Below are 26,157 nucleotides of genomic sequence, written 5' to 3'. Positions count from 1 at the left end.
GGCATTTCTAGTTATCATAAACAGACATTTTAAATTACTTTGAATATTAGTGTATTTATATAATATCTTTGGCTCATTAATTATGCAAATTGACTATGCTGCATTAATTTTCCTTTTTAGTGAATAAATGATTTAAGTTAATGGAAAGAAAATGTTACTTATTCATTAGTTTTCAGAAAGTTCTCTGTGATAAAAATATTTGTGAAAAAATTTTGGTATTGCCTGATATTTTGAAAACTTATTGAATCAATATGCTATTAAGGAATATTTGTTAAACTTAGTCAAAATTTGAAATGTTGAAACTCTCTATATAATTTAAACTTTGACTTATTTATTCACTTACTTATTATACTCTTTCCCTTTCTTTGACCTCTGTAAGTATATTTTCAAAATCTTCCAGGAAATGGCTGAGAGCATCTTGCTGAGGCTGTTAGCACTGAGATCTTTCTTCTCCCCTCCCAGGGGCTCAGGCCCATCTTTCAGGCCTGTTGATTTCTACAGACTGCATTCTCCAGGTTCCTGGGTCACGTGTTTCTGAGCATTTTTGGCCAGTGGGAGAACTGCAAGAAGACTAGCCAGCAGAGAAGGCAGAGAAGAGAAGTAGACTGCTATGTCCAGGGCAGTTTCCCTGTCACAGCTCTTGTCTGCTCTCTGGCTCCATTTCCTTCTGGACAGACTTGTCATAGTTCTGGCTTGATCATGTGGAGCCAGCTCTTGAAAACTGTGTCTCTCTCTTTTAGTTGGTGTGGTTTCCTGCTGTTACTAATTGCTGGGTCACCTCCTGCTCCTCGACTTCATTCACTCACATCGCCAGTTTCCTGCACTTGCTTTCCTCTTTTTTCTTTTTTAAGACTTATTAATTTATTTGAAAGTCAAAGTTACACAGAGAGAGGAGAAGCAGAGAGAGAGAGAGAGAGAGAGAGAGAGAGAGGTCTCCCATCTGCTGGTTCACTCCCAATTGACCACAATGGCTGGAGCTGCGCCTATCTGAAGCCAAGAGCCAGGATCCAGGAGTTTCTTCTGGGTCTCCCACGCAGGTACAGGGGCCCAAGGACTTGGGCCATCTTCCACTGCTTTCCCAGGCCATAAGAGAGAGCTGGATCAGAAGTGGAGCAGCTGGGACTCGAACCAGCATGCATATGGGATGTCGGCGCTGCAGGAGGTAGCTTTACCCCTACACCATAGTGCTGGCCCCGCTTTCCTCTTTTTTACACACATGAAGCTGCTACTGTTTGCTGTTTAGACTCTGACTTATATTCTCTTCTTCAGAAAATAAATGTTTATTGTAGCATATAAAATTAGCTATTATCTGCTCACTTTGTTTTTTCTGTATTGAGAAATCACCATTTTTTCCTGCTTAATTCCCAAACATTTCAACTTAATAAAATTTGTTTATTGTTAGGACTTTTTTGTAGCATATAAAATATTTCACTTTTATACATTTCCTTTACTGGACATTTACAGTACATTTCAATATTTTTTTTTTCATTTGAAACAAACTTGAAAATTTTGGCACATATACTGAAAAGTCATTTCAGCATTATAAAAAATAAGGATGTGATTAATGATTTGAAAGATAGTTAAGAAATACTCTAGAATAGAGGGTTTTCTAGTGAAGTAGTGAATGAGATATAGAAATTGAAAAAAATATAAAGTAATATATTTTATTTATTTGTTTATTTATCTATTTGACAGGCAGAGTGGACAGTGAGAGAGACAGAGAGAAAGGCCTTCCTTTGCCGTTGGTTCACCCCACAATGGCCGACGCGGCCGGCACTGTGCGGCCGGCACACCACGCTGATCCGATGGCAGGAGCCAGGTGCTTTTCCTGGTCTCCCATGCGGGTGCAGGCCCAAGGACTTGGGCCATCCTCCACTGCACTCCCTGGCCACAGCAGAGAGCTGGCCTGGAAGAGGGGCAACCGGAACAGAATCTGGCGCCCCGACCGGGACTAGAACCCGGTGTGCCGGCGCCACAAGGCGGAGGATTAGCCTAGTGAGCCGCAGTGCCGGCAATATATTTATTTTTAAGTTTATTTATCTATTTTTATTTATCTGAAAACAGAGGCACATTGAAACAGAGAAAGACATCTTGCATTTATTGGTTTATACTTTAAATATCTACAACAGCTGTATCAGACTGAAGATAGGAGCCGGGGACTCCATCCAATTCTTACACAAAGATGACAGGGATTGGAGTACTTGAGCCATTACCTGCTGTTTCCCAGGGCACACAATAGCAGGAACCTGTATTGAAATCAAAGGCAAGACTGGATCCCAGACACTGTGATATGGGATGCAGATATTACAAGCAGTGGCTTAACCTCATGTACCATAACACCACTTCAAATTAAGATATTAAAAAAAAAAGGAAAAAATTTTTTATAGGAAGCAACTGTCTATCCTTTGGGTGATCAATATTAACGCCTCTTCTAACATTTTCCTGGACAAATCATCACTGTTTTCATCAATGCAAGATTGAACTTTCTCAGATTTCCTCTTGGCTACAGTTGTCTGAGTAGTTTCTAAGTACAAAGCAACTGAAAAATTCTCATTTTAGGGATTCTGTTTTATGGAAGAAAAAGTAACAACTGGTCTTTTCCTCTTGTTTTAAAAATGGGCATTATGTTTGAAAGTATAGCAGCAATTGTGAGGAATAAGTTTTGAAGGAAAGTGCACTCTCTCTCTTTTTGTCTCTCACTCTCTCTCAAGTCAGCAGCTTGGCAGAATGGATTGAAAGTAGGAGACTGGATCCTGGTATTTTTGAGAAGTAGAGTCAAAAACATGAGCCCATGCTGGTTCTGTTTTTCAGGAGAATCTTAGGTAATATATTGCTTTTACTAAGAGTAAAATTTTTCTGTAACCACTTTTGCTACTTTCAGTTTTGTCATTGGGCAACGCCATGCTTCAAGCCTATGCTTTGCTGTGGGAAAAGTGACAAACTGAAGTGAGTTTACTGTGATGGCTTTGCATTTGCTGCAGTGGACTAAATAGATTCTATATTCAAGGACGGAGTACACATGGACCTTGCTGAGATAGGTAAACAGGTCTTCCACAAACAACACAGCTGAGGAGATTTCATTTTTCTTTCTTTATAACATTTGACAAGTAAGAAATAAAACACGTTTCGAGTCTATTCTAACAAGCTAAAAACAGAATGTAGGCAAAATGGATCAGAGGAAAGAAAGAGAAAACAACAATAATCATGCACATCAATAAGATTTTGTTTGAAGGAGAACCAAGTACACATGTATCATATTGCATAAAATCTCATCTAAATGCTTTTTGAAAAAATAATGGCTCAGATTTTCTCTTTTTCTCTAAGAATCAAAGTACAGAAGATGAGAGCTCAGACATTTAATATGTAATATATTTAGTAGCTTTATATATTATAGCAATCATTAAGTCTTTAGTAACAATGTCCCTTTGCAACTAAATTGCTTGTTGTTTCTATACTTGATCTTAGCCAAAAGGCTGAGAGGGGATGCTTGTTGTTTCTATCAATGTTGAATAAGGAAGAAAGAAATCCAATAAGCACAAACAATATTTTCTAAATTATGTGTGCTACTAGTGCTTTTAATATCAATATTATCCAGCATGCAGAATAGCAGAGAAGGGACTGCACTCTGGCACCTTGCCATCTGGGTTCTGGTTCTAGTCCTGGTTGCTCCACTTCCAATCCAGCTCTCTGCTACGGCCTAGGAAAGCAATGGAAGATGACCCAGGTCCTTGGGCCCCTGTACCCATGTGGGAGACCTGGAAGAAGCTCCTGGCTCCTGGCTTCAGGTAAGCACAGCTCTGGCCATTAAGGCCATCTGGGGACTGAATCAGAGTAAGAAAGACCTCTGTGTGTGTGTGTCTGTCTCTCTGTAACTCTGCCTTTCACATAAAAAAAAAAAAAAAAAAAAAAAAAAAAAAAAAAAAAAAAAAAAAAAAAAAACTTTAAACAAATAGAAAATATAAACAATTGTGAAAATTATTTTGTTTTGTGACACAGTCTCTGATTTGGTTCATAACTAAGTGGGGAAAACATTGATATAAAAAGTTGCAGTGGCTGGTATCTGGCCTAGTTAGTATGTAGCCTGAGATCCCAGCATACTGTTTTGAAGTGCCTGTGTTCCAGCTCGCTCCTGATTCCCACTAATGCACAGCTGGTAAGGCAATGGGGATGACTCCAGTGGGTGGGCCCCTGCTATCTATGTGGGAGGCTGAGCTGGCTTCCTGACTCCTGATTTTGGCCTGGACTAGGTCAAGCTTTTCTGGGTATTTGAGGAGTGAATCAGCATATGGAAATCTGTCTTTCAATCATTCAGAAAATTGAAAATTAAAATGTTTTAGAAATGTGAAAATGAACTTTAATCCTTAGAGTTGTTAGGCTAATTAAAATGGTTTTCAAAATGACAGAGGTTATAAGGAGTTATTATGTTTCTAACTTTAAATATCATTCTCACATATATTAATTTTGCAACATAAGTTTCATTTATTTTATGTCTGAGAACACTGAATTCAAAGATTTCCAATAATGTAAATAGATCACAAGTGACATGAGAAGGGGATGAAAGCCTTCAGTATTGATTACTGAAATCTCTTGAACACTTTAGCCACCATAAACATACTAGGATTGAGAAGAACATTCTGACTCAATATTATCCAACTGACGTAGCATAAATGGAATTTGACTTTAGTTCAGCAAAAAGTAGTTTATCAGACTCTAGAGAAAAATGATTTCTTTTCAATTAGAGTGCTACACCTCTAAACAGTTATTAATAAACTACAATTGAATGAAAATATGTTTAGTATCAAAGAACAGAAATCAGCATTTTTGTATTCTTTGTGATGTTTATGAGTCTACTATGGCTAAATTTTATCATTATAACTTCTACTAGATAGTAGATGGGCACAAAATTAGGCGAATTAAAAGGGTTTTTGGATAAAAGAAAACATTTGAATTTAATATATTTGATCTGTATAAAAAGTTTGAAAAAACTTGCAGATTTTTTTTTATTCCAGTGAATACACACTTTGGATCATCAGAGAAAGACATCCAAGAAACCATTGTAAATTTCAAAAGCCCTATTTTTGCAATCTAAAAATGTAATCAAAGCACACTTTAGAATGTGACTTTCATAATATGCTCTATGTATTAAAATAAGACAGTTACTATCACAGAAGTGATAAATTGTACAAGTGTAGAATTTTAGAATTGTGAGAGATGAGAAAAAAAGAGCTACTAAAACAACCCCATGAGATTAAATATTTTTTTTCTAATCTCCAGTGATATCACATTAAAGTTGAGACAAAACCTGGCTCATCAAACCACATAAAAGTGATGGATCAACCCGTATTTCTGTTTTTGATAATTCTTGTGATTTTATCTGCAACTTTCTATCTACTATATGAACTTCAAAAGATGCATCTCAGGCAAGTTAATTAAGATGTTCTATAAAATAAAGGGCAATAGTTTAGTATACTTCGTGCACACATATACTCTTTCTTACTAACTTAGGATAGAAAGATAAATATTGATTTCAAAATAGTATTAAATTGCCAATGAATTTAACTTCTATAAATTTTCTTACATTTATTCTATTTTTATTCCGCTATATGGCTAGAAAAATTGAGAGTTTTTGAAGAGAATCATTTAAAAAAAAACATGCTTTCAGTAGTGTAAACACAACAGGATTATTAGGGTGAGTAAATTCTTTCTTTTCTTTCTTTCTTTTTTTTTTTTTTTTTTTTTTTTTTTTTTGATAGGGAGAGTGGACAGGGAGAGAGAGAGAGACAGAGAGAAAGGTCTTCCTTTACCGATGGTTCACCCTCCAGTGGCCGCCGCGGCTGGCGCGCTGTGGCCAGCGCATCGCACTGATCCTAAGCCAGGAGCCAGGTGCTTCTCCTGGTCTCCCATGCGGGTGCAGGCCCAAGGACTTGGGCCATCCTCCACTGCACTCCCGGGCCATTGCAGAGAGCTGGCCTGGAAGAGGGGCAACCAGGACAGAATCTGGCACCCTGACTGGGACTAGAACCCGGTGTGCCGGCGCCGCAAGGCAGAGGATTAGCCTATTGAGCCAGGGCGCCGGCTATTTTCATTTCATATGTAGTATCTTTGTAGGTGCTAATTGTTGCTATTTTGATACACACTTTATTTCAATGAAAGTATGAGAAATGCACCAATTTCAACAATCAGATATGGTAAATTAATACAGGAAAATGATCAAATAACTATCTAGTGTAGTACCTTATCTCAGTAGGACTCCCAAACCATTGCACTTTAATTTTTACAAAAAAGAAGGGGAATGTGAACCTGTTTTCATTTGTTCATTTTTTATCATAGTGAGGCATTTGCATTTTTAAATTAAAATTCTTTCTTGTTAATTACATTAAATATAAATTTGATATTCCTTTAATTTTATAAAATTATTATAACTAATCTAAAGTCTCTAACAACTAATACTGTATTAGTAATGTTCTAAGTCCTTTATTAAGACTATTTCAGCACAGGTTTTTGGAGAATTCAAGCTTCAAGTTTAGAAGAAATATTATCAATTTGTTATTAATCAAATTTCAGCCAAGGATACTGTCTTTTTTTTAAAAAAAAAAAGATTTAATTATTTATTTGCAAGGCAGAGTTACAGAGAGGCATAGAGAGAAAGAGAGAGAGAGAGAGAGAGAGAGAGGTCTTCCATCCATTGGTTCATTCCCCAAATGGCCCAACCTGAGCCACAAGCTTCTTCAGAGCCTCCCACGCAGGGGTGGGAGCCCAAGCACTTGGAACATCTTTGACTGCATTCCCAGGCTGTGACAATTAGCTGAATAGGAAGTGGAGCAGCCAGGACTAGAACTGGTGCCCATATGGGATGCCAGCACTGCAGGCGGTGGCTTTCAGTGTCGGTCCCCCAAGGTTACTGTCTTACCAAACAGGTTAAAAATATTGCTAGGTAAAAAGTTCATTTTAATAAACTTGGTTGGCTAAAATGGTATTATGTGTGCATGATTATTTTCTTGAATACATGGTTCTGATGGTACATGGTTTATCCATAGATCTTGTTTTCAGAGGCACTAATGTTTATAAATATATACTGTACAGCTGTGAGTGAAAGGAAAACTATGACTCTGTATTAGTAGTACATTTGTATAGTATTAAAATATTTTGCATTAAGGCAATTAATAAAAATAATGAACAAAACAATCTTAAGAAAGTTATGAGGACAATAACCAAAATTGTGTTTCCACTTTTCGTAAGTCAAACATCATGAAAAAATAATTTATTTCAGCTTGTAGTCAGACTCTATGAAGACAGTTAAATTATTTGATCAATAATAAATAAATACAAGCATAAGAACAAGATTTTAGGTCATATTACATCTAAACAATATGTTATAATAAGCACTGAGTTTCTTAGGAAAGTAGGTAAACAATTATTCAGTAGTGAGTTTTAGCTTCCTATTTTATATATTTTTGTTTTGTATGTAAATTCTATCTTAATAGCGGAAGTCAAATATTTAAGGGATAATGAAGTTGAAAGTAGTAGACTTAGTATGTATTGTTCCAAGCACAAATACTATCATAGAAATTTGAAAAAAAAAATCAGATCATGGGGGCTGCTATAGGTTACAGCCCTGGGCTGCAGCATCAGCATCCATGTGTTGAGCCTGACTACTCCACTTGCGATCCAGCTCCCTGCTGATGTGCCTGGGAAAGCAGCAGAGGATGGCCAATTTCCTGATGCCCCTGCACCCACATGGGAGACCTGAAAGAAGCTCTTGGCTCCTAGGCTTTGGATCTGCTCAGCTCCAGTTGTTGTGGCCATTTCAGGAGTGAACCAGTGGATGGAAGATCTCTCTCACACTCCATCTGTTTCTACCTCTCTCTCTAACTCTGTCTTTAAATAAATAAAACTGATGAAATCTTTACTTAATATATACTAAATCGATCTTCTGTATATAAAGACAATTGAAAATGAATCTTGATGTGAATGGAATGTGAGAGGGAGCGGGAGATGGGAGGGATGTGGGTGGAAGGGAAGTTATGGGGGGGAAAAGCCATTGTAATCCATAAACTGCACTTTGGAAATTTATATTTACTAAAAAAAAGTTAAAAAAATAAAAAACAGATTCTAATTCTAGGAAAGGAGTATTTTTTTTAAATTAAAGTTACTATCGGCGCTCAGCCCTCTGCTTCTCTGCTGAGCCACCCACCTGGTCTGGCCAGGTGTAATCTCTCCTCTCAACATGTAACCTCGCTCCCTCCCACCCCAGTCCGAGCGACTGGGCACACTCTCAGGTCCTGTCTGGAGAGGTGCCCATCCGTCCTTACGGATGTCCCTTCCCTGATAAACCTTGCTATTTTATCCCCCACTACTCTCTGTCTCACGCCTGAATTCTTTCTTGCGCGAAGACAAGAACCCTGCAATTTCTCCGGTAACATTTTTGGCAACCACGAAGGGATTTTGAGAAGACATCGGAGCACCCAGATATTTGGGAAGACCAAAGAAAGAGAAGACAATTGTAATCAGACCTCCCTTCCTTCAGCCAGAAGTGTCAGATTACTGTGAAGATCATGGATAATGGCATCCAGGGAGAGCTTAGGGGAACTAAGTCTAAGGGAAGCTTGGAAACAACAGAGAGCCAGTCCGCAAATGCCAAACCCTGGCCTCCTCCTATGCCAGACCTGAGCAGCTGCATGGGACTGCGAACATACCTTTACCTGGCTACTAATGGAGATAGCAGCTTTTGGGGCAAGGACAGCCCCCCACACCAACCATGTACAAGTGTCGGCCGGGTTATAGTAGCAGCAGTACATCAGCTGCCCTGCCTCATTCCTCCAGCACCAAGTTAGTCATGGGGACAGTTTGAGGAAGCCAACCTCAACTGCAGAGAGCAGCCGTCATCCCAGTTACCACTCAGAGCCCAGCTTGGAACCAGAGAGCTTCTGTTCTCCCACATTTGGCAAAAGCTTTCACTGTGATCCACTTTCCAGTGGCTCTTGTTCCTCCAGCCTCAAGTCAGCCCAGAGAACAGGTTTTGTACTGGACCAGTTGCAGTCCATGCATTCAGAGGGCACCACTTCCACCTCCTGTAAGAGCCTGGCCAATCAGACATACAATGAAAGCCTGAACAAGACCCAGCTTTCAGCTACACCTCTCCCTTCCTGTCAGCCTGCCTGACCCAGCAATGGGAAGCAGAGAGGCATCCACGTTTGGTGCCAACAGGTCCAACATGAGAGCCCTCACCAGTCTGTTATGACAATCTGTGGTGCCATATTGTGGCATCCCTCCAGGGATGAGAGAAGCTGCTGCACCAGTCACCCAGCTCCCAGTCCATGAGGAAGAGCCGGGCTTGGGAGACCCAGGCATTCAGTCAACACCTGGCTCAGGCCATGCCCTCATAGGAGTTCCTCCTCAGCTGATCCAAAGAGATCACCACCGAGCAACACTCCAGTTGGACACCCAGCTGTCCCACGTTTTGGGAAGCCAGAAAGGCTAAGGGGCCAGGGACTAGGGTCCCCTGAACCAGGTCTAACCACCCCATATCTGGGCCATTAAACATCTTACAGCAGCCAAAATCCCCACCTGGTGTCTCTGAGATAGAGGAAGTGGCCTTGCAGCCACTGCTGATGCCTGAAGATGAAGCACAGCTCAAGACCGCCCACAGCAAATCCAACAGCAACCCAAGAGCATCAGCTCAGCCTCTCCTGGCCCCACAAGGGGAAGAGTCAAGAAACTGTCCTGAGCGGGCGGTACCACCTGAGATACGGTGTGAGCCATCAGTGCCTCCCCTTCCCCCGCCACTGTGTCTACACCAAAGGGCCCCGGGTGGCCACCTTCCTTCCCTCAAGGGGCTCCCCTCCCCTGCAGGGACATTTTTTAAAACCCCAATTCCCAGAGGATGAGTGTTTTATAAAATGCAACAGAGTTGGGAGTCAGAGAGTTGGGGCCCTGAGGCTGGGTTAGTAGCTCCCCCCTTTTATCTTTTAAGACCTTCCTTCTTAGAACTGCATTATATTCTATGAATTGCACTCAACCTGTTCTCTTAATATTAAAAAGAATTATAAACAGGAAAATATGTTAATAAAAAGAATGTTATAGTTTCAACTTTTACATATATGATGCTTTTTAAGTAAATGTTTTGTGTGGTTTTGGAAAGAAACTAAGCTTATTTTCAAAATGTATATCTAATTATTTCATGACTTTTTTAGAAATGTAATTTCTCCACTAAAACATCTTTGCCGGCCAGTGCCGCGGCTCACTAGGCTAATCCTCCGCCTTGCGGCGCCGGCACACCGGGTTCTAGTCCCGGTCAGGGCGCCGGATTCTGTCCCAGTTGCCCCTCTTCCAGGCCAGCTCTCTGCTGTGGCCAGGGAGTGCAGTGGAGGATGGCCCAAGTGCTTGGGCCCTGCACCCCATGAGAGACCAGGAGAAGCACCTGGCTCCTGCCATGGGATCAGCACGGTGCGCCGGCCGCAGCGGCCATTGGAGGGTGAACCAACAGCAAAGGAAGACCTTTCTCTCTGTCTCTCTCTCTCACTGTCCACGCTGCCTGTCAAAAAAAAAAAAAAAAAAAAATCTTTGCCTTTCTGTCAAAACTCAACTGACTATAAATGTGTGACATTTATTATGGTTTCTCTAGTTGGGTACAATGATCTATATGTCTACCCTATGACAATACTACATTGTTGTGATTATAGCAGCTTTGTAGTAAATTTTGAAGTAAAGTAGTGTATATTCTTTATATTTTGCTTTTTCAAATTTTTTGATTGCCCATATATAAATTTTATGACTAGTTTATTGGTGTACCAAAATAAATAAATAGATAGAAACAGGCTGGCAGTTGAATACAGGTTTCATTGAATCCATCAATTTGAGAAGTACTGTAGTCTTATTGATATTGAGGCTTCCAATCCATGAATATGGTATCTCTTTATATTTATTTAGTTGTTCCTGTAATTCTCTCAACAGTATAATGTAGTCTCCATGTACAGGTCCTGTGATTATTTTAAGTGTATTCTCAAGTACCCTTTTATTTCATGCTATATTAATAGAATAATTTTCTTAATTTCATTTTTGAATAATTTGCTATTAGCACATGTATATATAAAATCAGTGTCTGTCGGTATTGATCTTGGCTTTTTGGGTCTTGTTAAACTCACTCATTGGTTTTAATAATTTTCACAGGTGCACTCCTTAGGATCTTTTAAAAAAAAAATCATATCATCTGTGAATAAAGGTAGTTTAAATTTCAAAAAAAAAAAAAAAAAAAAAAAAGACCTTCGTTCCCTAATCCCTGGACCAGACTCAGTGGACATTTCTGCAATTGCTTGCCCTGGAGGGAACCAGATCATTTTTAAACCAGAAACAATTTCTAAAAAAAAAAAAAAAGTTACTATCAATTTTATGAATAAAGAGCTAAAACACTGAGCTTTGAACGAAGATTGTCAAGAGACCATATTCTAATACATGTAAATTAAGAAGCTGCTTACATGAGCATGTTATAATTTAAATAATAAGCTTATTTTCATAAAACATAAAATGTGGAATTTGTTTTCACGAGAGAGATTTTCTGTCTTGTCCATTAAGGATTTCTGTAGTTCGAGAATTTGTTTTTGAGAACTTCTTAATGTTCTTATCAATTTTTTGAGATCCGCTTCTTGCATTTCTTCTATCTCATCATCTTCATAATCTTGAATTGGGGTGTCTATTTCATTCGGGGGCGTCATAGTGTCTTCCTTGTTCTTGTTACCTCGGCTTTTGCGTTTGTTTGGCATATTGGAGATATTCTTTGTTTTTGTTTTTTTTTTTTTTTTTTTTTTTTTTTTTTTCTCGTTATACTGTGACTCTAGATTAAGAGGACTGTCTGCTTCTGATGGATCCTTAGAGGCTGTGATGGGTGTGGCCAGAGAGCTGTGGTTCTACAGGGTTAAGGGTGTGCCAAAGGTGATTCACCCTGATTGTTCTCTTGCTCGCTCTCGCTCTCGCTCTCTTGCTCTCTCTTTTTTTTTTTTTTTTGGACTCAGTTGGGAAGTAATTCCACACAGCTGAGTGGAATTGAGAGTAGCTGATGTATGAAATCTGCCCCTGTGGGTATTCGTTTGCTTACCAGAGTCAGGTTTTTCTGCTTGGCTAATGAGGGGCACCTGCTTTACATATGCAAAATGGCGCCTGCCCTTTGTCTTGCTCGGCTTTGTAAGGTGAGTGGAGAGAAAGGCTAAATGTCCGTGCCGGTTCCCCTTATTTATTCGATTTTTTTCTCTCCTCCAGCCAGCCTGGTGAACTTTCCCAAATGGGGTTTCAGGCCTCATTCTCTGCAGGCTCTTTCTGCCTTTCCCCGCCAATGTCTCGGGTTACCAGGCTTTTTGTCTCACCTCCCCTTCCAGCGCTGGCATGCAGACTCCAGTGGTTTTCATAGATGGGGATTAGTTAGGCATCCTGTGTAGCTGTATCCTTGCATCTGGGAAGCTTCAATATCCTGTATTCTTGCAACCAGGATGCTTCAACTCCCTGGCGCACGACCACGGGCCCGGCGACACCCGCTGCCGCTTGCCGCCATGTCCGAGGATCAGGGCTGGAGCCCCTGATGGCCATCAGGTAACACGACAATCCGAGGGAAAAGGGCAGAAAAGCTGGGCCTCATGGAAAAAATGGCGCAAGCGGGGGAAGCTCAGGGACCTCCCAAAATGTGGAATTTGTAATTATGACATAATGAAATCAAGAAAAGGCAATGTAAATGAATATGAGGAAGATGGACAAACTTTTAATGCAATGGTAATTAATAGAACCACAATAAAATAATTCTAATGAATTAGGCAAATATATAGCAACACAATAGCTGTGGCATATTAGATAATCCAAATGATGAGAATAGGAAAAATGATAAATACGAAGTAGTTATATAAATGAGAATATTTATCTTAGAAAAGAGAAAGTTAAGGGGTATTGAAAACCAACCTGAAGTTTCTGTTAGTTTGTTAAATAAAATAAATGATGAATTTGTTTTTGAAATCTGATCATAGTACAAAAGTGAAGATGAAAACGAGAAGAGCAGAGAAACACAGACTGACATGCTAAAGGAAGAATTTTGGAAGACTTCTATCTGCTCAATGCAATCTTTTTGTACTAGTATTTTTATATCGTTGTCAACGTTTATTGACATTTATAATTTTCAGTTAATGATGGGGGTTGATAGGTGGTATAATGTGATGTATGTTCTTCATCAATATTAAATGCTGAAATTCCAGTCTTCAAAATATGAGAGTACAGAGCTTTTGGGGAAGATATTTGATCCTGAAGGCAGAATACTGACAAATAAATCTAGAGCCCTCATTAAATAGGTCTGTGGGAGCTTATTTCCTCTTCCATTATGTGAGGATGCAGTGAGAAGGCACCACCTATAAGTCAGGAAGGAGGTCCTCTCAAGACCCCATATGGACTGGCACCTCAGTCTGGGGTTTGCAGCCTTAATAACTGTGAAAACTAAATCTCTGTGGTTTATGAGTCACCCAGTGTCTGCTATTTTGTTGTAGTACCCTGCATGGTCTACAACAGTGTTTTGTTTGGACAGATTCTATCATTCAAATTCTACAAGGATCTATGCATTCAAATCAAATAATAAGTGGAAATGTATGCTCACTTTTAAAAACCAAGAGCATAAAAACATTTAATAGAGGTGAGGCTGAGGTGTTTTTATTTTTTTGGACAATACAATGTGTAGACTTTCTATATGTACAATTTGGCATCTGAGTGCAAGCTTGTAAAATAATTAACATGCTATGGAATGAAAGTTCATCTACTATTTTCATGGAAAATCTAAAAGTAGTTTTAAACAAGAGTGAGGAAATAATAGGGAACTCTAGACAAAATTTTTAAAAATGTTTGCTAAAAAAAGACAACTACAAAATAATATTGTAAACAAAAGATAATAAAACATTGGGAAAATTACAACAATGGGCTTGTATTGTTAATGTATAAAGATACAAAATATGAGACACATCAATATCAGCACAACAGAGGGGTGCGGGGAAGGGAACAAATTAACAATTCAGTAGAGGCTAAATGCAAATAGTTCTGCAAACATTAAAAACAGATGCTCGACATGGTCATAATTACAGAATAATGCAAATTGAAACTTCAGTTAAGTGAGGTTTATTAGAAGATGAAAGTGTTGCATCATTTGGTTGCTTCTATGGGTATGTACATTTTCAAACAGTCACTGAGAAATACATTTTACTCAATTAAACGTCAGTGAAAAACTAAACAAAACACAAGAAAAATTTAAAGCACTGGCTGAAAGATTTTTTCTACTTTGAGTAAACATAAAAGATCAAATTGCCAAAACAGAATCATATGAATCCTAATACCAAACTTCACTATTATTTCAACAGACACAAACCATCTTCAGGCTGTCAAAACATTGTTTCCTTGAAGAAATCAAAAACTGTCAACAAGATGCCCTGCTGATGGGTTCTATTTTGTATTAACATAAACTCTGAATTTGATTTAGCTTTCAGTATTTAGAAAGTCTTGTAGATTCATGCCTTCCCAGAGAGAGATATTTTTGTTGTGGAATACTTCCCTGTTATTATGCTATTAAATACAGAACTTACATCCCAGTGTCTATGCTAATATACTCAAATGATTGCAACCATTTCAACAAGAAAGGATAAAGGTTTCCATTTCTCCACATCCATGCCAACACTGTTCTAGTGTGGAAGTTGGTTTCGGACAATTTACTTCAGTTTCAACAATTGAAAATTTTTTAAATGTATGCTATAAATCTCTGGTGAAGTCATCTGATTCTGGAATTTACTTTAATGAGAGTATTTGAAAACTGATTCGATCTCCAAAATATTTACGGATCTGTTAAGATTTTCTGTTTTATGAAGATTGAATCTTGGTAGGTTGTATATTTTCAGATTGATTCATTTCTTCCATGCTATCCAATTTATTAGTCTATATTTTCAAAAATAAGCTCATAATTGTTTTTATTTGCATTGCATCAATAATAATATCTTTTTATATCTAAATTCATTTATATGATTCTTCTGTCCTTTTACATTGTGCAGCTTAAAGTTTGTCAATTTTATGGATTTTTTCAAAGTAGCCACTCAGTTTGTTTAATCTCTGTTGTTTTTCTATGCTCTGTTTATGTTTTAACAGTTATTATTTACTTTTTTTCCTGTTATACTTGGGCTCCACTTGCTCTTACTTTTCTAATTCCTTCAGTTGCATAGGTATATTGTTTAGTTCCAATTTTTATTCTATTTAGGCAATTACCACAATTATACTTCTACTTAGGACTGTGTATGCTACATTCCACACATTTTTGTAACTTTGTATCTACATTCCATGCATCTAGAGATATTTTCTAATATCCGTCATCATTTATTTGTCTTTTGGTCCACCGGTTGTTAAAGAATGTGTTGTTTAATTTCTACATGATTGTTAATTTTCTTCTTTTCCTTATTTTTACATTGATTTCTAGTTTCATTGCAATGTGGTTACAAAGGATACTTGATATGTATGATTACAGTATTCTTAAATGCATTAAAATTTGTATTGCGACCTACCCTATAACTTATCTTAGATAAAGTTCTACGTATTATTGAGAAGAACATGTATTCACAGCTATTGAGTGTTTTGTGTATTTCTCTATGGTCCATTTTGCCTTGAATGTCATTCATGTCACTTGTTTCCTTGCACATATTCTTCCTGGGTGATAGCCATTATTAAAAGGGGTGATAGTGAAACTTTCCACTACTATTGTGTATCTGTTAATCTCTCCCTTCAGTTTTTTAGTGTTGTCAAAATCGTCCTCATGTATGTGGGAATTCTAATGTTGTGTGTGTATGTGTGTGTGTGTGTGTGTGTGTATTATTCTTTGGGAATTATTTTGTTATTATGTCTCTCTGTTTATCATGAGAGTTGTGACATAAAGTCTTTTTTGCCTAATAAAAATACAGCCACCCTAGTTCTTTATAATGTATATGACAACTTTTACTAACTCTTTTCTTTTAACATATTGGTTTCCTCTAAACTAAAATAAATATCTTATTAATAATAGTTGGATCTTATTTATTTTTAATGCATTCAGCCTCTGTAAGTCTCTTGATAGGAAATGAAATACATTTATATTTAAAGTAAGAGCTTTTAAAGAAGGAATTGCTATTGCCATTTTGTTAATCATGTTCTATCTCTGTGATAGCAATTTTACTCTTCTTTTCCTTTATTTCTTCCTTTGTGTTTCACTGATAGTTTGAGGCTATGTCCTTTAATCCCTTTACTGTTATTTTGTGTATCTTCTGTAGATATTTCTTTTGGAATTAGAGTGAACACAAAACATTTTAGTTACAACAATCTATTTTAAGCTGGTAACACTTGAAATTCAGTATCTTATAAAATTCTTCTCACTCCCTTCCAGCCAACAAAATATCTCCAAAATGTATACTGACTTGATTTACGGAGGAGTCTCCCTTGTACATGACAAGTTGTTGTTGCTGTGTTTTGCTATTTGATGGCTTGATTATAATTTGTAGTGATGTGAATTACTAAGGCTCATCCTACTTGTTGTCCAGAGATTTTTGAATCTGTATGTGTTCCCTTACCCAAATTTGAAGCTTTTTTGGACATTATTACTTCAAATAATCTTTCTACTCTTTTTTTTTCTCTTCTCTTTCTGAAATTGATACAATGCGTGTTTTGTTCTATTTCACGTAGCTCCTTATGTCCCCTTCAATGTCTTCAATTCTTTCTTGTTTGGCTCATTAGAATTGTTCAGGTTGAATTATTTCAAGTTATCTGTTTGAGCTTAATAATTCTTCTCCTTGATCAAGTCAACAGCTCAGTCCTTCTAGTAAAATTGTCAACTTCGTAATACTGAGTATCTGAAGTTTTTATTTTCAAAAGTTCTTTTTTATATTTTTATTTATTTTTATTCTGAATTTGTTAATGTATTGATTACTTGAACCAGGGAAAATATGCTTATTCTGCATACTTATGGTGTTTATTTTGAAATATTTGTTTCTTTAGGGTCAATTTCTGAAGCTTTTTTTAAAAAAATTCTTTATACCATGTTTCCCTATTTCTTTATGTGCTTCATGTTGGGGGGCATATTTGAGGGGGACAAAAAAAAGAACAGCCTTCTCTCCTACTCTTATACAGGGAAATACCTCTACTAATTAGCCTGGCTTGAAATTCTAATGGCCTCTCAAACATTTACCTTGTTTGTGCTTTCAATATATTTGTGCATATGAATTCCATTTGGAAAGTTTTGTCACTTTCTTTTTATAGAAACTCATAGTCTCTTCCTCCCTCTGGTGCTTGTCTCTAGTAATGCAGATTTTTGGAGCTGCTGAATAGTGGTAAGGCTGTCCCTAAGCTTCAGCTCACTAGATTTTAAATTTGAATGCTATATGGTATAAAGTCCAGACTGCAACCCAGGCCCCCACATAATTTTAAACAGAAGGTAGAATCATGTCACTAGCTAAACTAGAGTGCCATTACTGGGATTTTGGGACATAAATGCTGCCTTACATATCACTTAAAAGACAATTGTTACTTGCCATTGAATTTTATATGGAAGTGTTTCATTATGGAAAGACCCAGAATAATCTTGAGACTAGGAATAGCTATCCTATCTTATGGTAACATAGAGAAACTTTGGAATGGAAATAGAAGGCCAATCAAGGTCACTAATGGGATGGAACTGGTGTAATACATTGCATTCTGTAGAGGAAAACTCAGGGGAGGCCACATAAGCAGTCCGTCGCTTCAGTCCCTGTAGCTTGAACAATTAGGCCCTCCAGGACTGCCTTGCTTCTTATTTGTATATTGAAATCTTAATCTTCTCTAGCCAAGGTGAAAGACACTGTTGAATTGCCTGGTAAGAGCTCCTTCCTGTATTAAGTGTGATATTTTCTGGAAACAGCAATCATATGCCCTGATGGAACCAGGGAAAATAAACTGCCCACCAGGCAGAGCAGAGCACTACTTGTGGTAAAAGCAAAGGAAGATTGAGTGACAGGGGAGATTTTGATTACATTTTGACTGCAGCATTTGCCTTTGGCCTGGCTGTAGAGTAACAACACATGCCCAGCATAACTGTGGGCAAGAAAACATCATTTTCTGGACTATTCATAAAGTCGCTGTGAGAATGTAGAGAAATAACTAAAGTGAACCATTTGTACTGTCATCAAAAGACACAGTTGCTAGCTCCAAAGAGCATTTGAACTACAAGTACAAACATCAATCGGATTCCTAGAATTACCCAGCTGGGTTTATGACATGAGTGAGTCTGCAGGTTCTCTGATCAGACACAGATATAATGAATGAGGGCATATTCCTCTCACACACAATAAAACCACATATATAGGAAGAAACTGTGGTGATAGCAACAGAAAAGTTATCTAATTTGAACTAGAATTTCACAAGATAAGATACACAGATGGTAAGTAGCACATGAAACCAAGTCCAATACAATTAACTCTCAAGAAACTGAAAACTAAGAACAATACATAGCTAGTACTATATAACTCTCAGAATAAAATTAAGAATAACAACAATATAAAGTATTGATACGGGTAACAAACAACAGAATGCTCATACATTGCTGGTGGGAATTCAACATAGTACAACCACTTGGGAAAATAGATTGACTTTTTTGTACAAACTTCAATGTGTAAGTACAGTTTGATTCAACATTCCTACTTATGAATATTAATCTTACAGAAATGCAAATACCAGTTTACACAAAAGAAAGATACAAGTATTTATAACAGTTCTATTTGTAATTACCAACAATGAGAAATGTACAAATGACACTCAAGGGTGAAGGAATAAATGAACTATAGAATATCCTTACAGTAGAATGTTATGCAAAAATTGAAAAGGATAAGAAATGAATATAAGGGACAACTTGGATGGATTTCAAATGCACTATACTCAGTAAGAGGAGCCTATATCAAAAGAATGCATTCTATACTATTCCATCAACATGGGAACCAGGACAGACTAAATTCTAGTATTGGTTGACAAAGATAAGATTTGGGAAAACTCATGACTAAAAGAGTAGCTAAGGCATAATTTTACAGTGGTAGAAATGCTCTGTATCCTGATGGTGATGGTTATACACATGCATGTTTTTGTCTAATGGAGCTTCATGCCAAAAAAGAATCAATTTACTTCTTTTTTTAAACAAATAACTTAGTCTTATGAGTGCTTGTTACCTTATTTTTTTGTGAAATATCACACAAAACCTCTTAATATGAATTCTGAATAGGAAGCCCGGACACTTCCCCTCAAAGAAACAATGAATAAGCAACAATAACTGAACCAAATGTAGTTTGTGAGAAACCTACCAACAAATCAAAAGGCTCCTATACCTCAGGAGACATTGATACCAGTCACATAAAAGCTAGCAAGAAGAATATAGTGGACTCACCACAGTCCTCCCTGCCATGTCAGCATAGTATAGCATCACTTGGAGGAAATGCCCTCCTCCCAGCTACTTCCTAGGGATAGGACAAAGACTTGGCCAATTGATAATGTTTTGGGGTTTTGGAGGCATGACGAAGGAACTAGCATCTTCCTACCTGAATCTCAGTACTGACAGCAGAGAAATATTTGTGGTGGCACAGAGAACTATGGCAATGGTGTAGGCTAGTGCTGTGGCTTAAAAATGATTTGACTCCCAAATTCACACAGGAATTTAAAAACCAAAGACATAGGTTAATGATACTCAGAACATAAAATGTAAATCCAAATACCATGTTTGGGAGGTGGACCTAGTGAGAAGTCCTTAGGTAGTTGTGGATGCCCTCGTACAATAGTCCCCATGAAAAAGCTGGGTGTAACAGCTGAGCTAGCCACATCCTGTGAGCTTCCTGCCTCTGCAGGTGATTCTGCCTCTACAAGGGCTCAACCTTTGCCATACTCATCAGACGACAAACCAATGAAACCTGTCCAACATTAGACTATAACACTTGAAACTATGAACTAAATATTTTTCTCCTAATAATTTCATCAGGCATTGCATTGTTAGCAATACAAAGCTGACAAATCCATTGAGCACCAATTGAATATCTGTAGTAGTGAGTGCAGAACTGACGACCCACCACAGAACTAAGGGAAGAAAAATCCCAGCTCTTGTTGCCTTCTCCCAAGGTAGCAAAAGTATGTGTCCAGCATACCAGCTATTAGAGGATCGCCCAAGGGACTGCTCTATATCTCACTCTCCGGATGGCTGCAACAGTCAGTGTGATGGGTCTTCCACGTGGATGTCAGGGTTCCAAACACTTGGGTCATCTTCTACTCCTTACCCAGTCCATTAGCAGGGAGCTGGATTGGAAGTGTAGCAGACAGGACATGAACCTGAGCCCATACTGAATGCCAACATTGAAGGCTGAAGCTTTGCCTGCAACAGCATAACACCAGCCCCTGATTATACTTTTTAACTACTCTGCATTTCTTTATTTGGGGAGACTATTATGTTGGTACTATCAGTAGATGCAGTAGTATACCTTTATCTGTTACTAAATCTGGAATTCTCTAACACAAGATTATAATAGTATGCCAGTGAATTTAAGTATCCCTGGGGAAACCCACAAATGTGTATATATAGAATAACACCATGATGTTTATCCACAAAAATGAAAATTATGCCTTTGTAGGTCCCAAGGTGACAATGACTAAGGAAGCATCAGGATAGCCTTTTATGGACTGAGTTAGTGTACCTAACTATTCTTGAAAAAATATCAGTTATACATCTTATATTTAAGAAATGCTACATGAGAGTTAATGGAAAAAAAGTGGTTCTGAACATTTTTGAGAAAAATCAGGATGAAATTTTCTTTAAAAAACTAAAATGTATGGGCCAATTTAAATGATAAAATCACAGTTCTGAGCTGTTTTGATGAAAGATCAACTATAAAAAAATTATACTTTCAGAAGCTATTGTAAGATAATATTAATGAAAAAACTCATTTCTTTAAAGTTCAGATAAAGAATAATCTATTTAAAAATAGTGACTTATTGTATGATTTTTTTAAACCACTAGTTTGACTTCTGGAAAAATATACTCCACATTTCTTTTTTATCTTGGCAAGGTCACAGCTGATAAATGATTATACACATAATAGCCAGTACCCTGTTCTCATCTTTGACTCATCAACAGAATTTGAGACAATTTATCACAATTTTTTTGCTGCAAGAACTTTTTCCACTTCTGCATTAAAGCTCTCTTGTTTACTTTATTGGTTGAACCTTTGCAACTACTCTTCCAAGCTTTCAAAATATCTCTCCTGAGTTATTTTAATACACTTAAAAATGCTCTCTCCATCCCAGCTTTTATTTATTATCCTTGCAGTCTTTTCATGATACAGCAGCTGAAGTAAATCTTCTAAAATATGTCAGATTCTGAGACTTCTTGCCCCCCAATCCAGCAGCTTCTCATCTCTCTAAAAGGAAAAGCCATTGTCATAAAATGCTCTACAAGCAAGTACATTTTTAAGCTCCTTTGTACCTCTGTGACTTAATTTTCTATTACTATAATGCCTCTTGCCATATGGCTTGGTAGAAGTATGCCAGGGAAACTGCTGCTACAGGCCCTTTGCACTTGCTGTTTTATTTGACTATAATTTTATTTTTTCCACTAGTATCATTGCTTGTTCAATCACTTTCTTCATACTGTTTCATAAATGTCACCTCTTCAACAAATGTTTCTATAGATATACTGTTTCTTTCCATGCTTAATTATACCTGTTCTTTACCACATTATTTTTTGTTTTTATACTCTTTTAAAAATTATACATTTAAAAATGTAATGGATAGGAGAAAACATTTTTTTGAGAATCGATTATTAATTGCAGTCCTTGCCTCTACTGTTAAGGGACAGTGATTTTTTTCTTCTTACTATTTGTTGAATTCTTTACTTAGTGGAGGGTTAATATTATGATTATAAAGTAAATTGAGAATATGTCATTTTAAAAATAAAAGAGAGGCTGGCACCGTGGCTCAATAGGCTAATCCTCCGCCTGCAGCAACAGCACACCGGGTTCTAGTCCCTGTTGGGGTGCCAGATTCTGTCCCAGTTGCACCTCTTCCTGTCCAGCTCTCTGCTGTGGCCTGAGAGTGCAGTGGAGGATGGCCCAAGTCATTGGGTCCTACACCTGCATGGGAGACCAGGAGGAAGCACCTGGCTTCCTGGCTTCGGATCAGCACGGTGCGCCGGCTGCAGCGCGCCTGCTGCGGCGGCCACTGGAGGGTGAACCAATGGCAAAAGGAAGACCTTTCTCTCTGTTGCTCTCTCACTGTCCACTCTGCCTGTCAAAAAAAAAAAAAAAAAAAAAGAGAAAGAGATAGAATAAGAAAGGAAGGAGGAGGGAGGGTGAGGGGTGAGAATGTGGACAGGAGGGAGGGTAGGGTGGAAAGTCTCACTATGCTTCTAAAACTGTATATATGAAATATATGAAATCTGTTCACCTTATATAAGTTAAAAATATGCATACATTTTCTTATATATGTCTTATTAGTTTTCTTTCTAAGGTATTCAATCAGAGTAAAAATGTTTCTTATATAGTCAATGGTGCATTAGCCATCTAGCACAGTGAGTAGCTGGTATATAATATGATCTAGGAGCAACTTAATTTTTAAGCTCCTGTTTATGTCTATGTCTTTGATTTTTTCTTTTAATACTCTTGCTAATATCATAGTCGACTACTTGCTGATATAAAATATATATGCATTATATATATATTTAGTATAATATATATGTATAACATACATATATATATTTATTTGAATGAAATATTTTTGTTTTGAGTCATTACATCTGTACCACAGAAGTTTTTGTTTCGAAATGTCCACCATGGGTAAATTAATGTTCAGACAAAGTAAAATACTTGCAAATCATTCCTATTAATTTGTAATATATATACTAGCAGAAATAATTGCAATTGCAATGGAAATTTATGGATCCTGGTATATTACACTACTTTTAAAATGTTTATTTATTTGTAAGTCAGAGTTACAGGGAGGGAAGGAAGGAGAGTCAGACAGATATCTTCTATCTGCTGATTCATTCCCCACATGACCATAATGTCCAGGACTGGGCCAAGCTGAAGCCAGGAGCCAGAGCTTCTTCCTGGTCTCCCACATGGGTGACAGGGGCCCAGGTACTTGGACCATCTTCTGCTGTTTTTCCCAGGCTATTAGGAGATGCTGGATCAGATTTTGAATACACAGGGCACAAACAGAGACACATATGGGATGCTGGCATTGCAGGCGGTGATTTTACCTGCTATGCCATAACACCGGCCCCACATGTACTGTTTTTATAAGGGTTCTAAAATCTGTAACACAATTTTAAAAAGTAACATACCCTTCAACCAAAGACAATGTATGTCCTACATTTTGCTACCTTGTTATGGTGGGATGCTTTCCTTATCTGAAAAATCTTAAATGACTTTGGTTATTCAATGGTGAAGATTTGAACCATTTCAAAAATTAAGGACATACATTTGTTTTGTTGTAATCATAAGGTTTCAGGTGAGGTAACAAATGGAATATTGCTTAAGTGAACACACTGATTAGGAATATTAGCAGGAAAATGTGTCTATTCCTTCCTGGAAATTTTCAAGGTGTGCCAGTATCTAAGTTCCTTAAGTTCCACATGCTTGCTCCATAATTATTAAAGCACTATTTTACCTTTTTTACGCTTCTGAGGACGTTTTCAAGAAAATTAGTTTAAAATTAAGTGATTTCTGTTTCATCTGTTCCACCATGTTGATTGATTTTATTTTATTTTATTTTTTAATTTTATCTTTGACAGACAGATTGGACCGTGAGAGAGACAGAGAGAAAGGTCTTTCTTTTGCCGTTGGTTCACCCTCCAATGGCTGCCGTGGCCGGCGCATCACGCTGATCCGAAGGCAGGAGCCAGGTGCTTCTCCTGGTCTCCCATGCAGGTGCAGGGCCCAAGCACTTGGGCCATCCTCCACTGCACTCCCGGGCCACAGCAGAAAGCTGGCCTGGAAGAGGAGCAACCCGGACAGAATCTGGCGCCCCGACCACCCGGTGTGCCGGCACTGCAAAGAGGAGGATTAGCCTATTGAGCCATGGCGCTGGCTGATTGATTTTCAAATAGATGTTCAGTTCACATCATCTATACAATGTGTAAAAAGAAAATATCAGGAAATGATGACAACATTTTACATTTTTATAGAATATTTTTATAGAACATAGCAATTTATATAGTTTGTACCTTGGAATTTCAGTGGGAATCCTTTGAATTGCAGAAGACAATTAATCAATCTTTGTTTTAAAGGATTTCAATAGCTTAGGCAATGCTCACTGTTGCATGGGATATAATTGAGGGAAGTTCTAATTTATCTGATTCTATTCAACATACTCTTTTTTCATTTCATTACAAAGATAGAGTGACAGAAAAAGCAACATAGAAAGACAGTGAAAGAAACCTTCCATCTGCTGGCTCACTTCCCAAATTTCTGCAAGAGCCAGGGTTAAGGCATGCCATAATCAGAAATCTAGAACTCCAACTGGGTCTCGCCTATGGAAGGCAAGGTCTCAAGTACCTGAAATATCATCTGGTTCCTAACAGGGTGCAAATTAACAGGAGGGGAGGTTGGAAGCAGAGCAGAGCACTCTGTTACCGGATGTATGTGCCCAATTTACTTCTTAACTGCTGTACCACATGCCCACTCTCAAGATATTCTTGACTGTACTGTGTTCACATTAACAGTGTTTCTTCAGGTTCCACAGGGGCTCATATTACCAACATTATGCACTTGCTTTTTTGCCTTGGTGCTTGTTTCTTATTATTAAGAATGAAATGCAGTCTTATTTTACCTAGTTTCTGAATTTCATTTGCAGGGCTGCATTAAGGCAAAATTTAACATTTCTGAAATCTCTATTTTTCAAAAAAATTCATTAATTTACATTAATGAATTTACATTAATGAATTGCAAGGGAGATAAACATTTGATCTGACACAGATGAATGATAGAATGGGGAGTACTAATTATTAATGTGAACTTGGATTTTCCACTTTGCAAAAAATTAAATACCATAAACCATTTTAATAGTAATGCTACGAGGTATAATAAGTGAAGTTATATTTGCATCTATCCTTGGACATTAAGAATTGTGCTAGCTACAATTTTCTCATTTTAATGCACTGCTAAAATATTTCATTATCATTTTGCTATCCATTGTGAGCTTTCTTTGAGACAATGCTAACACCAAGTTAATTTCACTAGAATTCTAGTAAATGAAACCATAAGATAAAGACAGCATGCATCTTGCTCATTATTAACTTCTTCATTCTCTCAGGCCATATATGGTGCAGTGGTAGAAAGAGATAAATTTTGATTAGTCACTGAATATGATTCACAATCCAAGAGACAGGAGATATGAATAAATATCAATCAAAAATACAGAAAAAATTAAAAGCAAAAGTATTATTCTTAAAATGCATTTAATAATGTAAAAATCAGGATAGAACATGTGCCTCTACTCAAGTGTTTCTGTTCAAAAATGTTTTGTATACACTGTGTCTACCATGTGGTAGGATATCAGGAAAGCGTAAGACAATTTGGTCGTGTCAACACCAACTGTAGTTTTTAGGCAGGTTTTTGTTTATTTGGTTGCTTGATTATTTGGGTTTTTGGCTTTTGTTTTTTTGTTTCTTTGAAAGTCAGAATGAGATCATTGGAAGGGAGAGAGACAGAGAGAAACTTTCCCCCATTGGTTAATTCCCCAAATGGCTGCAATATTTGGGGCTGAGCCAGGCCAAAGTGAGGAGCCAGGAACTCCAGCAAAGTCTCCCACATGGGTGGTACAGATATGGGCCACTTTCCACTGCTTTGCAGGCTCATTATTAGGGAGCAACATTGGAAGCAGAAGTAACCAGAAGAGAAAAGCCGGAAGTTTGGAGAGGGTTTTTAATTTGAACAGAAAGAGGTAGGCATGAGGAAGGTAACTCCCAGCAGAATCATCTGTACCAAGAAACTATGCAAAGTGGAATTCTGCATAGGGCCTTCTTACATAAGCAGTATTATATCCACATGTGGAATGAATTTAGAATCCAACCTCTATTGCTTTATGTTTTAATTTATTTATGTGCAAATTCTTATTGACTTAGTATAAAGATATCTT

At 37.6% G+C, this 26,157-nt stretch overlaps 1 long non-coding RNA gene and 1 pseudogene across 2 annotated transcripts; both read left to right on the top strand.

The window, feature by feature from the left end:
• The window catches only part of LOC149122264 (palmitoyltransferase ZDHHC5 pseudogene), a 142,492-nt pseudogene extending 132,765 nt beyond the window's left edge, over positions 1-9,727 (top strand).
• Positions 9,728-12,001: 2,274 nt separating this feature from the next.
• Positions 12,002-14,884, top strand: LOC149122263 (uncharacterized). 2 transcript variants are annotated; one of them, XR_016220236.1, is made up of 3 exons: positions 12,002-12,182; positions 12,479-12,579; positions 14,373-14,884. It is a non-coding gene; the product is annotated as an uncharacterized LOC149122263 (long non-coding RNA). The 2 variants fall into 2 exon arrangements; XR_016220235.1 differs by lacking the exon at positions 14,373-14,884 and adding an exon at positions 13,005-13,654 and having other exon boundaries at positions 12,006-12,182.
• Positions 14,885-26,157: the final 11,273 nt, after the last annotated feature.

Source organism: Oryctolagus cuniculus, chromosome 14 (genome assembly GCF_051225735.1).
Source record: "Oryctolagus cuniculus isolate XC-2025 breed Fujian yellow rabbit chromosome 14, ASM5122573v1, whole genome shotgun sequence".
Classification (NCBI taxonomy): domain Eukaryota; kingdom Metazoa; phylum Chordata; class Mammalia; order Lagomorpha; family Leporidae; genus Oryctolagus; species Oryctolagus cuniculus.
This window is presented reverse-complemented; position numbering and strand designations above follow the sequence as displayed.